The 16,260-nt window shown below is 47.2% G+C and overlaps 1 protein-coding gene across 1 annotated transcript in view; it reads right to left on the bottom strand.

Annotated features, from left to right (window-relative positions):
* The window catches only part of acsf2 (acyl-CoA synthetase family member 2), a 527,858-nt gene that overhangs the window by 430,694 nt on the left and 80,904 nt on the right, over nt 1-16,260 (bottom strand).

Here is a 16,260-nt window from a genome sequence, read left to right as displayed (position 1 = left end):
TTCACCTAAATTGATGCAATCCTTTGAACAATATGGTCAATTATCAGGATACAAGATCAACATAGATAAAACCCAATTACTTTCATATTACTATAGCCCACCAAGAGAAATAGAAAGTCGATACCCCTGGGCATGGCACACAGAGTCTTTCAAATATTTGGGCATCATTATGCCAAAAGACTTGGCAAAATTATCAGAATGCAATTAACAGCCTTTATATATAAAAAAATTAAGGAAGATATAACAAGATGGAACCTAATTCCTTTTTTCAGTCTCAGTTCAAGGATTGAGTCTATTAAAATGAATATACTGCCCAGACTGTTATATCTCTTTCACACCCTACCAGTAGAGATTAATCAAAATCAATTCAATGAATGGAACAAGATGTTATCAAGGTACAGTTATCAAGGTAAAAGGCCTAGAGTTCATCTCAAAACTTTGCAATTAGTCAAGGAAAAGGGGGGATAGGGCCTACCTTCTCTTAGAGATTATTATTTTGCAGCACAGTTGAGAGCTGTGATATGTTGGTGCAACCCATCATATGACGCTCAATGGAAAAACATTGAGGAGCGGGTACTTCCCATCCCTATACAAGCAATTTTGGCTGATAACAACCTGCAAAGGTACATAAATGCTACTGATAACCCATGGGTGAAACTGACTCTTAAAATATGGAAAACTATTATAAAAGAATATAATCTAGAGGGAGATATTGCAATTCTTAAACAGCATGCATATGACTCAGATTTTATGCTGTATAAACTGGATGCTAGATTTAAGGACTGGACAGCTAAAGGAATAACAGTTCTTTGCAACATAATGAAAGAAGGAACACTGTTCAGTTTTGAAATGCTTAAAGAGAAACACTTATTAGAAAAACAAGACTTTTATCGGTATTTACAGATGTGACAATATGTTAATAGGACGGTTAAAAATGTAACTAAGGCAAGAACATGTTTGATAGAGCTATTTATTAAAGCATATAATTCAGATAATGGTAGTAGGATCATTTCAAGCATGTATAAGGGTTTGTCAAATCTTAAAACACATTCGACTTCATACATTAAAACAAAATGGGAGAAGGGAGGAGGGATAATTATATCTGAGGAAGAATGGACAATAATATGGAGGTATCAATGGAAGTGTACCAGTTCACAGAAATGGAGGTAGTTCAGATGGAAAAACTTGATCAGATATTTTATTACACCCTCTCAGAAATTGTTATGATAGTAACCTTCCTATTTGCTGGAGAAATTGTAGAAATCAAAATGCAAACCATTATCAACAGGGATTACCCCGTTATCAAAGACTATTGGAGTGGGATACACAGTGCTCTACAAGACATCTTTAAATGTGAAATACCCTTAGAGAGTAAGACCATTTATTTTGGTTATATACCTCAAGAATGGTTGAAAAGAGATAAATATTTAAAGAATATATTGTTGGTGGCTGGTAAAAAGACTCTTACTAGGAAATGGTTATCACAGGAGAGCCCAACTTTAAATACATGGATGGAAATTAAAATGGACATTTACAAAATGGAGAAGATAACAGCATCTGTTAATCATAATTTGGAACAATTTGATTCCTACTGGGAAAAATGGTTTAATTACATAACACCTCATTGGCCTGATTTTATTCTCACAAATCAATGAATCTGTTGTAAAAAAAAGATCACTCCCTACTTGTACATAGTTCTTTCCTTTTGCTTGTTTTTTCTTTCCTCTCTTTTCTATATGTGGAGATTTGTGATATATATGATTATATGATATATATGTACAATATCTGAAATACATCTGATGGAAATGTTTGTTTGATGATGAAATTCAATAAAAAATAAATTACAAAAAAAAGAAGATAAAAACATAACAATTGATGAGTTTATGTCGGGAAAGTTATTTTGTTTGAATGGGTACAAAGGGTATAAAGCTCTGTGAATGTGCTTAAAGTAAAAAGTAGTGGAAATCTTGGGTAAAAACCCTTGGGCAGCTCATCCACTTCTGGTCGTCCCCCAGCACTCAGCTCTCACATGTGGCTCCAGGTAGCTGCCTGCACGCAAACAGCGGTGCCACCCCACCACACAGCTTTGAAAGGCGGCCTAAAGCAGGTGAGGAAAGCCAGCTTGCCTCAGATGCCAGTGAGACCGGGACATGCCAATCTCACACATGATGAGGAATGGTCGACGCTGAGATTACCTGTGGCCAGGAAGGCGGTTCTGCAGCACTCAGCGGAGAGTGAGGGGTATGGCGAGGCCATGTGATGATAACCTGTACCACTGGAATAGGCTTCTGAGGTCAGAGTGCAACTGCCCCAGTGCAACGGCTTTCCCACACAGGAACCAGCAAAACTGACAGATAAACAAGTTGTGAAAATCTACGGCTTTGCCCATCTCACCCACCTGTAGGAGCTATTAACATTAATACAACTGCAAAACTGAGTTTGAAAGGGGCAGCAAGGGAAACGGAATTCATATCTCTGCAACTTTAATGGATTATTCAAAAAGACTGAATGGCTGATTGTCCTTCAGATGTTCCGATAAGATTCCTTCAGGAGTTTTATGCAGTTGTGTGAGGCACAGTGGGAGAAGTGCAGTGGAGCTAAGCAGTCCCAGTACCAGAGGATCAGCCCGTGCATTTGGCACAGAGGACAATGCTGTCAGATTGGATGATGTACAGCCCCTAATCTTCTATTACAATTCCTCCTTTCACGAATAGTGGCTTTAAATTCGTTAACTTCTGACCTATTAGATGTCTTCTAGAATACGGGGAATTCTGGAACACTACAGTTTTTGTAGCTATGTATGTAAAAACCCTGGGATGTTTTTACTCACCACTCTCTGAGTAAAAAACTTATCCCTGACATCTCCTCTGTACCTATTCCCCAGCACCTTAAAACTGTGCAACACACACAAAATGATGGTGGAACACAGCAGGCCAGGCAGCATCTATAGGAAGAAGCACTATCGATGTTTCGAAGGGCCAAGACCCTTCATCAGGACTAACCGAAAGGAAAGATAGTAAGAGATTTGAAAGTATTGGGGGGAGGGGGAAATGCGAAATGATAGGAGAAGACCGGAGGGGGGTGGGATGAAGCTAAGAGCTGGAAAGGTGATTGGCGAAAGTGATACAGAGCTGGAGAAGGGAAAGGATCATGGGATGGGAGGCCTCGGGAGAAAGAAAGGGGGAGGGGGGAGCACCAGAGGGAGATGGAGAACAGGCAGAGTGATGGGCAGAGAGAAAAAAAAGAGGAGGGGGGAAATAACTATATCAGAGATGGGGTAAGGAGAGGAGGGGCATTAACGGAAGTTAGAGAAGTCAATGTTCATGCCATCAGGTTGGAGGCTACCCAGCCGGTATATAAGGTGTTGTTCCTCCAACCTGAGTTTGGATTCATTTTGACAGTAGAGGAGGCCATGGATAGACATATCAGAATGGGAATGGGATGTGGAATTAAAATGTGTGGCCACTGGGAGATCCTGCTTTTTCTGGCGGACCGAGCGTAGGTGTTCAGCGAAACAGTCTCCCAGTCTGCATCGGGTCTCACCAATATATAAAAGGCCACACCGGGAGCACCGGACGCAGTATACCACACCAGCCGACTCACAGGTGAAGTGTCGCCTCACCTGGAAGGACTGTCTGGGGCCCTGAATGGTGGTGAGGGAGGAAGTGTAAGGGCAGGTGTAGCACTTGTTCTGTTTCCAAGGATACGTGCCAGGAGGGAGCCTGATGGCATGAACACTGACTTCTCTAACTTCCGTTAATGCCCCTCCTCCCCTTCTTACCCCATCCCTGACACCAGCATTTTGTGTGTGTTGCTGTAAATAATGGGTTAAGGTTGAATACTGACTGTGCCTGTGTATTCTGGTTTGAGCGGCTGTTTCTTTTAAGTGAAGATAAGGATTAAAAGCTCACACAGACCCACAAGAGGATGTCTCCTGACTTTTTGCACTTTTTTGGTTTCGACAAAAGGTGGAGATAAGGCAGGGCATTCCTTACATTCCTTTCCTAATTTTGGTAGAGTCTCTTATCTAACTTATTAAGCTCTGCTCTATTTGAGCAGCTGGAGTATCCATTGATCTGACTGTTCTTTTGTATTGAGATGTTGAAAAATCAATTTGTCCCATGATCCTTTCCCTTCTCCAGCTCTGTATCACTTTCGCCAATCACCTTTCCAGCTCTCAGCTTCACCCCACCCCCTCCGGTCTTCTCCTATCATTTCGCATTTCCCCCTCCCCCCTCTACTTTCAAATCTCTTACTATCTTTCCTTTCAGTTAGTCCTGACGAAGGGTCTCGGCCCGAAACGTCGACAGCGCTTCTCCCTATAGATGCTGCCTGGCCTGCTGTGTTCTACCAGCATTTTGTGTGTGTTACTTATCCAACTTGATGCTTTCCAAAAGCTTCAGCACATCCTGTTCCCTAATATCTCTATGCTCAAGCTTTTCAGTCCATTACAAGTCATCCCTACAATTGCCAAGATCCTTTTCAGTAGTGAATACTGAAGCAAAGTATTCATTAAGTACCTCTGTCATCTCCTCCGGTTCCATACACACTTTTCCACTGTCACACTTGATAGGTCCTATTCTCTCACGTCTTATCCTCTTGCTCTTGTTATGAACCCCATAACTGGGTCACTTACCAGCAAAGATAGAGAGGTCCGCTGAAGTCTGATGGTACTATTTTCAAACGTTTTTATTTATAAAGGGGCACAAAAGTAAGGTTAATACAAACATTCAGATAACATACGTCGTCAGTACTCAATCTAAAGCATGGGTATAGTAATAATCAACAATAAGAAGTACCGGTAGCTCTATCGTTTGTCTAGGGGTAAAACTATTGTCCGATGGAAATATCAAGGTCTCTGAAGTTCATGCAGGCTTTTAGCCTTTCGGAGACCGCTGGGGCTCAAGTGGTGGAGAGAGAAAATAAACTTGCCAGCCTGTTGGACTCAAATCGTTGAATCGGGAACGTGAGTTCACCGTTGTCAGTTCGGAATCCTTTTTGGGGTTATCAGCCACTCGATTCCCTAGCTAGGGGAACCGAATCACACGTGGCTCCCGAACAGCTTCCCATCCTTACGGGAGTGATGAGCGATGGTGTCTCTGTCTGGTGCGTCACTGGGGTACTGCCTCCTGCAGTCTCCTTTTTATCATGACTGGCAGATTTGTAAATGTCAATCAAGGTAGGGTGACACAATCCCCACCCCACATTGCCCAAGGGTGTCCATGTCCCTGATAGCTGGCACGTACTATAGAGTTGCAATTCACACAGGTGTCTCTAAGAACAATGGTCAAATCCGTTGCATTGTCTCTCATTTCCTGGGTCCAAGACCCGAATTAATAGCGATCTTGCGATTCTCCGGAAGGAGGGGGCTGGTCCCGCACCCTTCGGCCCCTCAGAGCTGTGGTACATTCATAACACTCTTCACATACTTGTAGAATGCCTTGGGGTTTTCCTTAATCCTGTTTGCCAAGGCCTTCTCATGGCCCCTTCTGGCTCTCCTAATTTCCTTCTTAAGCTCCTTCCTGCTAGCCTTATAATCTTCTAGATCTCTACCTAGTTTTTTGAACCTTTTGTAAGCTCTTCTATTCTTCTTGACTAGATTTATTACAGCCTTTGTACACCATGGTTCCTGTACCCTACCATCCTTTCCCTGTCTCATTGGAAAGTATCTACGCAGAACCCCAAGCAAATATCCCCTGAACATTTGTCACATTTCTTCCGTACGTTTCCCTGAGAACATCTGTTCCCAATTTATGCTTCCAAGTTCCTACCTGATAGCCTCATATTTCCCCTTACTCCAATTAAACATTTCCCTAACTTGTCCATTCATATCCCTCTCCAATGCTATGGTAAAGGAGATAGAATTGTCATCACTATCTCCAAAATGCTCTCCCACTGAGAGATCTGACACCTGACCAGGTTCATTTCTCAATACCAGATCGAGTACAGGTGACTCCGCTTTACAAAAGTTCGCTTTACGCCACTTTGCTTTTTCGAAAGACCTACATTAGTACTTGTTTTCGCTAACCGGAAGAAGGCGCCTGCTTTAAACTTGTGTTTACCCCGAGAAAGACTACCATGACTGTGAAGCCTTGCACGGGCAGGTGTGTGCGCATGCGTGTACGTGCCAATTTTTTTCTACAAATCGGTTTTGGCTAAGTCTTCCTGATTCTGGTAAGTGAAACTTCACTGTACATATGTTATTTCTACTTTCTATAGGCTGTGTATTTATCATATCATTCCTGCTTTTACTATATGTTAGTGTTATTTTAGGTTTTATGTGCTATTTGGTAGGATTTGGTAGCTCCAAGTGCTGATCCACACTCTAAGCTCATCCGCTTTATTCATAATACTCCTCGCATTAAAATAGACACATCTCAAACCATCAGTCTGAGAGCGTCCTTTCTCTATCACCTGCCTATCCTCCCTTTCGCACTGTCTACAAGCTTTCTCTATTTGTGAGCCAACCTCCCTTTCCTCTGTCACTTCAGTTCAGTTCCCACCCCCCAGCAATTCTAGTTTAAACTCTCCCCAATAGCCTTTGCAAACCTCCCCGCCAGGATATTGGTCCCACTCAGATTCAAGTGCAACCCGTCCTTTTTGTACAGGTCACATCTACCCCAGAAGAGGTCCTAATGATCCAGAAATCTGAATCACCGCCCCCTGTGATGATCTGCAATGATGGATACTCCCATCTGTTTGGGTTCAGTTGAACATTATTTCACAATCTGCTCAGCCAATGTGTCTTTTGAAACGGATTATCCTTTCAGTTGGATTGTGTCACTCTCGGGTTCAATAGAGAGATCAATCTGATTGCAATGGTTGTTATCTGGAGGCCTCTTTATTACATAACCTTGTCTCATTTTGTAAGAATCAGAAGGCTTTGCCAGACCACATGGACACTCTACTCATGCATACGTTTGGTTTCCAGGATGCATGAAAAACAAAGCTCTCCAGACCAGCACACCAACTCCCCAACTGCACTAATGTTTTCTCTCTACTCTTATTCCTCATCTCAATTATTATTGTAACTGAAAGAACTTCCTGAATTTCTTTTAACTACGTCTGTCTCGCATTTCCAGGATATCGTGGTGTTAGTGGCGGTCTGAGAGAGCCATCATGTGTGAATAGAAGAGAAACCCAGCCTTCCCAATATTTTCAAACCACTGTCAGGAATGCAACAGAATCCATTTGCCAGTATGAATTCAGCAACAGCTCCTTAACCAAAGTCAAGTATATTGCAATATGCACAAGTATTTGTATGCACAGGTGCAATGAAAAACTTACAGCAGCATCACATCATATAAACCGCATTCACAAGAAGAACATGAATTATACCCAAGTTTTACAGAAAATGCAATTAGAACTTAGAATACTACAGCACAGTACAGGCCCTTCTTCAACTTTAGCTGATGATGTAGTATCAACCCTTTAACCTGCTCTAAGATCAGGCCCTCCAATTTCCCATCATCCATGTGTCTATCTAAAAGTTTCTTAAATGTCTCTAATGTACACATGCTCAACACTCTCTGTAAAACATTAGCTCTGAATCCCCCGTTACTTTCCTTCAATCACTTTAAAATTATACCCCCTCATGTTAGCTATTTCAGCTCTTGAAAAATCCACTCAGTCTTTGTCTCTTATCCTCTCGTCCTTCTTCACTCCAAAGAAAAAAGCTCTAACTCGCTCAATCGATCCTCATAAAACATTTTATAATCCAGGTGGCATCCTAGTATATCTCCTCTGCACCTTCTCTAATGCTTCTATAATCGACCTAGAATGAGGCAACCAGAACTGAGCAAAATATTCCAAGTGTGGTCTAACCAGGGTTTTATAGAACTGCAACATTACCTCACAGCTCTTGAACTCAATTACCCTGAATAATCAAGACCAACACATCATATGCCTTCTTAACCACTCTATCAAATTGTGTGATAACTTTGAGGGATCTATGGACTTAGACCCCGAGATACCTGTTCCTCCACATTGCTAAGAATCGTACCATTAACCCTGTATTCTGCCTTCAAATTCAATCTTCCGCAATAAATCAGTCCACACTTTTCAGAGCTGAACTCCACCTGCCATATCTTAGCCCAGTTCCGCATCTTGTCAATGTCCCATTGCAACCTACAACAATCCTCTACACTATCCACAACTTCACCAACCTTCATGCCATCTGCTAACTTACTAACCCACCCTTCCACTTCCTCATCCAAGTCATTTATAGAAATCACAAAGAGCAGGGGTCCCAGTAGAGATTCCTGTGGAACACCACTGGTCACTGACCCTGGCAGAATATACTCCATCTCCAACCACTTTCTGCCTTCTATGGGCAAGCCAATTCTGAATCCACACACTAAGTTACTTCATTTTATTGTCACCAAACAATTGATACTAGAGCGTACAATCATCACAGCCATATTTGATTCTGCGCTTCGCACTCCCTGAAGTACAAATTGAAGTAAATATAATAAAAATTTAAATTATAAATCATAATTAGAAAATAGAAAAGGGAAAGTAAGGTAGTGCAAGTCAGGTCCGGATATTTGGAAGGTACGGCCCAGATCCGGGTTAGGATCTGTTCAGCAGTCTTATCACAGTTGGAAAGAAGCTGTTCCCAAATCTGGCCGTACGAATCTTCATGCTCCTGAACCTTCTCCCGGAGGGAAGAGGGACAAAAAATTTCCCTGGATCCCATGCCTCCTGAACTACTGAATGAGCCTACCATGGTGAACCTTATTAAATACCTTACTAAAATCCATACACACAGCATCCACTGCTCTACCTTCAACAATGTGCTGTCATATTCGCAAGGAATTCAGTCCGGCTCATGAGACATGAGCTGCCTCTCACAAAGACATGCTGGCTATCCTAATTTTTTTTTCAAAAGTTCCAGGGCATTTTCTTTCTTAACTTTGGCTTTCTTGCATATCAACCTCAACCTCACACTATCCTCAAATGTCTGGTCCTTCTTGTTGCTGAACATTGAAGCAAAGTATTTATTAAGTGCCTCCTCTCCCTGCTCCAACTCCAGGCATGTTTCCTCTTCTATCCCTGATCAGTCCTACCCTCACTCTGGCCCTCTTCCTGTTCTTCCTGTGTAGATCACATTGGGTTTTCCTTAATCTGACTTGTCAAGGCCTTTTCAGGGCCCCCTTCTACCTATCTGGCTGCCTTGTAACTCTCTAAAGGCCTGCCTGATTCTTCAAACAGTAAAAATTCATTTCAGTGCTCAGTGGTTTCAGTAACAAAGCTGAACACTATCCTGAACTAAACACAGCCACTGAAATTCCCATCCTTGCCCCTCAGTCCACCAGCTTGAACAGGCTGGGTCCAAGGCCAGGAGGTACCCTGAGGAGAGGAGACGACGATAGATGTGCTTGGTTGACCACTTCGGATGGTCCTAAGCTGCGAGTCGAGGAGTTCGGAGGGGATCGAATGGTGGCCAGAAGACTTCAGTAATTGAGCTCCAACGGTTGTGCACGAAGTGGTTTGGACTTTGATCAGTTTGGCGCCTTTTCTTTATTTTTTTCCTTCATATATACTGTATCGTTATTAATCACTTAGTTATAGTAACCTTTATAAATTGTACTCATTTAATCGCATATGGCTGTTATTTGGCGAGGTGGGGACATCACACAGCATCCACACCAGCTGATTATCCAGTTTGGCGGGGCCGAAGGCTGCTCCCCCTAGACGAGAACGAGCTGACCGAGCCTGAGGCGACCCAGGGGGGTTACATTGTGGGGGCTCGTCCGGGATTGATTTCTGCGGAAGCTGTGTGATCGCCCTCTTTAAATTATGTCTGCGGCGAAGAGCTGGTGTGCCTTTGTGGGTGTGCGATTGCTGGTTATCACTGTGTGTGTGTTGGGTGGGGGGTGGCTGCTGTTGGTAGCCAGGAGGTCGTTGTTCGAGTTCCCACTAGTGTTGACGAAATGGTGGTGGGGCTATGGGTTGTCGTACTGTTCGGAGAGTGAGGAGTGACAGGTTGGGATGTTTCAGCAGTGGTAGGCTTCCACCCAGTTGTTGGAATAAGGTCCAGCCCTAAAGGGGTGGAGGCGTGGGCGGAGCGGACCTCTCAGTTGTTGGGTGAGTGGCAGTGCTTGGCTGAGGGAAAGCGACAGGAATTGGTTGGAAGTTTGAATAGGCGGGCTGGGTGGCGTTGTTAGAACTGTCGGGTGCAATTATCTCGAAGTGACAGCTGCCAGTTCTGGGAAAGTGTGGGAAAATGCGTGTGGTTCGACTGGAAGTCAAATGCCGCAGCTGGGGGGGCTTACCATATCCGTGGCAGGAGATTGGTGGGAAGTTTTTAGGGTATCCCTTTTGGAAGATAAATTGCTTGCAGATGCCAGGGGGATCTGTCAAGGGGATCAGCTCCTCCCTCAGTTGTTCAGTTTGATCCGAGAGGTGTCGGGAAACTTAGAGGAGGCCCAGTGGGGGAACGGCTTGGGGTCTCTGGGGGAGCACGTTCCAGAGATGTACCAAGGAACTCCCAAAAGGAACAGACCCTATTCCTGAAGGCTTAGAGGGACCACGCACTCAGGTGTTGTTACGGATGGATGGAAGTCAAGTTAAAGCCATCCTCGGCACCGGGGCATGGGTTAAGTTGCTGTACAGTTTGTTTTATAACCGTTATTGGAAGCATTTACTCTTGACGACATTGAGGGCACTGGAGATTTGGGGTACCAGTGCCGGTGATTATCCAGATGACAGTTGTTGGTCAGTGAAAATTGAGTTCTTAGAGGCAAATGTGGAGGTGACTGAGGTTCGTGAATCGTTAATGCTGATGTGTCCGGACACTGTTGAGATGGGCAGCGTTTCGGTTCTGGAAGAGAACCAATCTCCTGCTGGTGCGCTTGGGGGCCTGCCCGGAGGAGGCGGGGTGAGCGTTGTTTGGAGGCATTGTCGATGCACCCAGAGTTTCGAGCTGCTTGTGCGGACGTGTGTAGCAGCATTGGGCCGATACCGAATTGAAACAAGAGTCGGTGGTGGTACGGCCTGGGGGAAGTATCTGAGGGTGAGACCCTCTTCGTGGACGCTGCGAAATACCACGAAGGAGGGGAGTTGACCGCTGAGACACCTCGGACAGAGAGAGAGGTTGCAGCGACTGGCCCCTGAAGCCGTGGAAGACGTAAGCAGCGTGTGTGTGGATTATATTGCGCTGAAGAGGCGCACTGTCAGTGACCAGAATACGGCCCTGAGGGCTGAAGAGGCGATGGCCTGTCTGAGTGGTGCGAAGTGGTTTAAGGTGCTGGATCTGAGGAGTGGATGTTGCCAGATCCCGATGAGTGAGGCCGACAAGGAGAAGACGGCCGTTATAAGTTCCCTAGGAGTCTTCCGGTCCGAAAAGATGCCACAGGGCATATCTGGAGCCCTTGCAACCTTCCCGTGGGGCATGTGGAAGACCCTGGGGGATGTGGAGGTGTTTGGAGTTTTGGCAGATGTGGATGACCTCCTGGTATTTGGATTTGCCTCGGGAGAATATGAAGTGAGGTCGTTGCAGGAGCGGCTGAGAACTGCAGAGTTAAAGTGTTTTCTGGACACGTGCCAGGGCTGGCGAAGGTCGCAGCTCGTGAGTGACTGTCTCTACGGAATTAAGTTTGAGATGAAGACGGAGAGACTGGAGAAAGTTGATCTGGAAGAAGTCATGAGGAAGAAAAAGCTGGAGAGAAGTGCAGTGAATACTGAACTGGAGGCTGACCAATCTTTAACTGCTGCTTTTCAGGTCGGGGTGGAAGAAGCTGTTGGAGTAACTGCGTCCCAGATTGAGATGGCCGGGATGCGTGAGTCAGAACTGCTGAGCCTGTGGCGAGAGTTGAAGGAGCCAGAGAAGAAGCTGATCTCTCAATTGCAGGAGGCTGAAGAGACTGCAGGAGCAGTGCAGGCCACGTGTTTCCGTTTGGAGAAGATCAAACAGCAGCTACCGATCGCAGAAATGAGGAAGAATACGGATTCGAAGGATGATGCACTGGATGTGTGGTACATGCTGACTTTTGCTGACTTTCCCTCGATTGAGGAAGAGACCTTTGGCCCTTCTCCCACTGAGTCAGGTGTAGTGGGGAGGGTTAGCTGTGTGCAGTGGGTGAGAGTCAGAGGTTGAGAGAGGAGTTGGTAGCGGGCCCGAGGTATCCCCAGTTGTGTCCGAGCCTGAAGAGTTTAAGTGAGGGGGTACGGAGGTCTCAGAAGGGTTAGGGAACTCCCAGATAGTTGGCCTATGTAGCGCCTGAGGAACAGGGCATGAGGTTTACTGTGTGGGGAGGAGATGTCACTGTTTGTGCTTGGGTTACGGTGTGTTGGCAGGAAAAGTGGTGAGTTATTTAATAGTCATGAGAACATGACTTTTATTTGGTGGGGGGAGAGTGTAAAGGGGGTTTTTTCTTTGTTACTGTGTATGTAATCAAACTGGCTTCTTTGTTTTGTTAAAAGCAGGAATGCTTCTTTGTTGCGAGAGAGTGCTGGAAGCTTGTTTGGGTTAAAATTTACTGATAACGAGAATTGTATTCCTTTGTAAACCAATTGGGATTAATGTTGTTCTTTCTTCTGAGTCTGTAAGCTATTGTTGGCGGGCTTTTGGGGAGTTCGGCATGAGGGGTTGAGAGAGAGCGGATGCGATGCTGTAAACTGGGTGAGGAACGGACCCCAAGCGGGGGTCCAAGGCCAGGAGGTACCCTGAGGAGAGGAGACGAAGATAGATGTGCTTGTTTGACCACTTCGGGTGGTCCTGAGCTGCGAGTCGAGGAGTTCGGAGGGGATCGAATGGTGGCCAGAAGACTTCAGTAATTGAGCTCCAACGGTTGTGCACGAAGTGGTTTGGACTTTGATAAGTTTGGCGCCTTTTCTTTATTGTTTTCCTTCATATATACTGTATCGTTATTAATCACTTAGTTATAGTAACCTTTATAAATTGTACTCATTGAATCGCATAAGGTGTACTGTCTGTTTGTTGGACGAGGTGGGGACATCTCACAGCATCCACACCAGCTGATTACCCAGTCTGGCGGGGCCGAAGGCTGCTCCCCCTAGACGAGAACGAGTTGAGCGAGCCTGAGGCGACCCAGGGGGTTACACATGATTAGATTACGGTTAAATCGGGAGTTGCTGGTCAGCATGTCTCGAAGGGACAGAAGGATCTGTTCTAGCTGTAACTAAAATTAAATGATGCCATTGCAAAACCCAGCTGGAAATGGTGTCTGTATGGTCCGCGGTATAAAATGAAAATACATTAACAAAAGATGGTGTCTGTACGGTCTGCGGTATAAAATGAAAATACATTAACAAAAGATGGTGTCTGTACAGTCTGCGGTATAAAATGAAAATACATTAACAAAAGATGGTGTCTGTACGGTCTGCGGTATAAAATGAAAATACATTAACAAAAGATGGTGTCTGTACGGTCTGCGGTATAAAATGAAAATACATTAACAAAAGATGGTGTCTGTACGGTCTGCGGTATAAAATGAAAATACATTAACAAAAGATGGTGTCTGTACGGTCTGCGGTATAAAATGAAAATACATTAACAAAAGATGGTGTCTGTACGGTCTGTGGTATAAGATGAAGATACATTAACAAAACTTCAAAGATTTTCCACAAGTACATGCAGACACAAGAAATTCTGCAGATGCTGAAGACGAGACAAAACGTTAGGAAACTCATCAGGTCGGGCAGCATCCATTAGGGGAAAAGTCAGTTGACATTTTGAGCTGAGACCTTTCATCAGGACTGGAAGGAAAATGGCAGAATCTAGAATAAAAGGCGAGGGAGAGGGGTAAGGACAGGAGGTAGCAGGTGATATATGAGCCGACGTAATGGGCAAGGTAGGAGGGTGGGGGGGATGAAAGAGGGAGGGTAGGTGATGGGGAACAGATGAAAGAGGGTAGGTGGGTGGGGAACAGATGAAAGGGGGAGGGTAGATGAGTGCGGGGGTGAAAGGGGGAGGGTAGGTGGGTCGGGCATGAAAGGGGAGGGTAGGTGATGGGGAACAGATGAAAGAGGGAGGGTAGGTGGGTGGAGATGGATGAAAGGGGAAGGGTAGGTGGGTGGGGGGATAAAAGGGGGAGGGTAGATGGGTGGGGATGGATGAAAGGGAGAGGGTAGGTGGGTGGGGGGTGAAAGGGAAGGGTAGGTGGGTGGGGGAGATGAAAGGGGAGGGTAGGTGGGTGGGGATGGATGAAAGGGGAGGGTAGGTGGGTGGGGAACAGATGAAAGGGGGAGGGTATGAAAGGGGGAGGGTAGGTGGGTGGGGATGGATGAAAGAGGGAGGGTAGGTGGGTGGGGGGGTGAAAGGGGAGGGTAGGTGGGCGGGGGGTGAAAGGGGGAGAGTAGGTGGGTGGTGGATGAAAGGGGGAGTAGGTGGGTGGGGGATGAAAGGGGGAGAGTAGGTGGGTGGTGGATGAAAGGGGGAGTAGGTGGGTGGGGAACAGATGAAAGGTGGAGGGTAGGTGGGTGGGGAACAGATGAAAAGGGAGGGAAGGTGGGTGGGGAACAGATGAAAGAGGGAGGGTAGGTGGGTGGGGCATGAAAGGGGGAGGGTAGGTGATGGGAAACAGATGAAAGTGGGAGGGTAGGTGGGTGGGGGGTGAAAGGGGAGGGTAGGTGGGTGGGGATGGATGAAAGGGGGAGGGTAGGTGGGTGGGGGATAGATGTTGGGGAACGTAGCAGGATGGGGACCAGATGAAGGGGGAGGGTAGGTGGGTGGGGATGGATGAAAGGGGGAGGGTAGGTGGGTGGGGGGGTGAAAGGGGAGGGTAGGTGGGTGGGGCATAGATGTTGGGGAAGGTAGCAGGATGGGGAACAGATGAAAGGGGGAGGGTAGGTGGGTGGGGATGGTTGAAAGGGGAGGGGAGGTGGGTGGGGATGGTTGAAAGGGGGAGGGTAGGTGGGTGGGGAGTGAAAGGGGAGGGTAGGTGGGTTGGGGATGAAAGGGGAGGGTAGGTGGGTGGGGAGTGAAAGGGGGAGGGTCGGTGGGTGGGGAACAGATGAAAGGGGGAGGGTAGGTGGGTGGGGAACAGATGAAAAGGGGAGGGTCGGTGGGTGGGGGGTGAAAGGGGGAGGGTCGGTGGGTGGGGATGGATGAAAGGGGGAGGGTAGGTGGGTGGGGGATGAAAGGGGGAGGGTAGGTGGGTGGGGGTGAAAGGGGAGGGTAGGTGGGTGGGGATGGATGAAAGGGGGAGGGTAGGTGGGTGGGGGGGTGAAAGGGGAGGGTAGGTGGGTGGGGGGTGAAAGGGGGAGGGTCGGTGGGTGGGGATGGATGAAAGGGGGAGGGTAGGTGTGTGGGGGGTGAAATGGGAGGGTAGGTGGGTGGGGATGGATGAAAGGGGGAGGGTAGGTGGGTGGGGGATGGATGAAAGGGGGAGGGTAGGTGTGTGGGGGGTGAAAGGGGAGGGTAGGTGGGTGGGGATGGATGACAGGGGGAGGGTAGGTGTGTGGGGGTGAAAGGGGAGGGTAGGTGGGTGGGGATGGATGAAAGGGGGAGGGTAGGTGTGTGGGGGGTGAAAGGGGGAGGGTCGGTGGGTGGGGATGGATGAAAGGGGGAGGGTAGGTGGGTGGGGGATGAAAAGGGGAGGGTAGGTGGGTGGGGGGTGAAAGGTGGAGGGTCGGTGGGTGGGGATGGATGAAAGGGGGAGGGTCGGTGTGTGGGGGGTGAAAGGGGAGGGTAGGTGGGTGGGGGGTGAAAGGGGAGGGTAGGTGGGTGGGGATGGATGAAAGGGGGAGGGTAGGTGGGTGGGGATGGATGAAAGGGGAGGGTAGGTGGGTGAGGATGGATGAAAGGGGGAGGGTAGGTGGGTGGGGATGGATGAAAGGGGGAGGGTCGGTGTGTGGGGGGTGAAAGGGGAGGGTAGGTGGGTGGGGGGTGAAAGGGGAGGGTAGGTGGGTGGGGGATGAAAGGGGGAGGGTAGGTGGGTGAGGATGGATGAAAGGGGGAGGGTAGGTGGGTGGGGATGGATGAAAGGGGGAGGGTAGGTGGGTGGGGAAGGATGAAAGGGGGAGGGTAGGTGGGTGGGGATGGATGAAAGGTGGAGGGTAGGTGGGTGGGGAACAGATGAAAAGGGAGGGAAGGTGGGTGGGGAACAGATGAAAGAGGGAGGGTAGGTGGGTGGGGAACAGATGAAAAGGGAGGGAAGGTGGGTGGGGAACAGATGAAAGAGGGAGGGTAGGTGGGTGGGGGGTGAAAGGGGAGTGTAGTTGGGTGGGGATGGATGAAAGGGGAGGGTAGGTGATGGGAAACAGATGAAAGTGGGAGGGTAGGTGGGTGGGGGT

Source organism: Hemitrygon akajei, chromosome 22, assembly GCF_048418815.1.
Source record: "Hemitrygon akajei chromosome 22, sHemAka1.3, whole genome shotgun sequence".
Lineage (NCBI taxonomy): Eukaryota > Metazoa > Chordata > Chondrichthyes > Myliobatiformes > Dasyatidae > Hemitrygon > Hemitrygon akajei.
The sequence above is the reverse complement of the archived record's forward strand: the minus strand, read 5'-3'. Positions and strand labels throughout refer to the sequence as shown.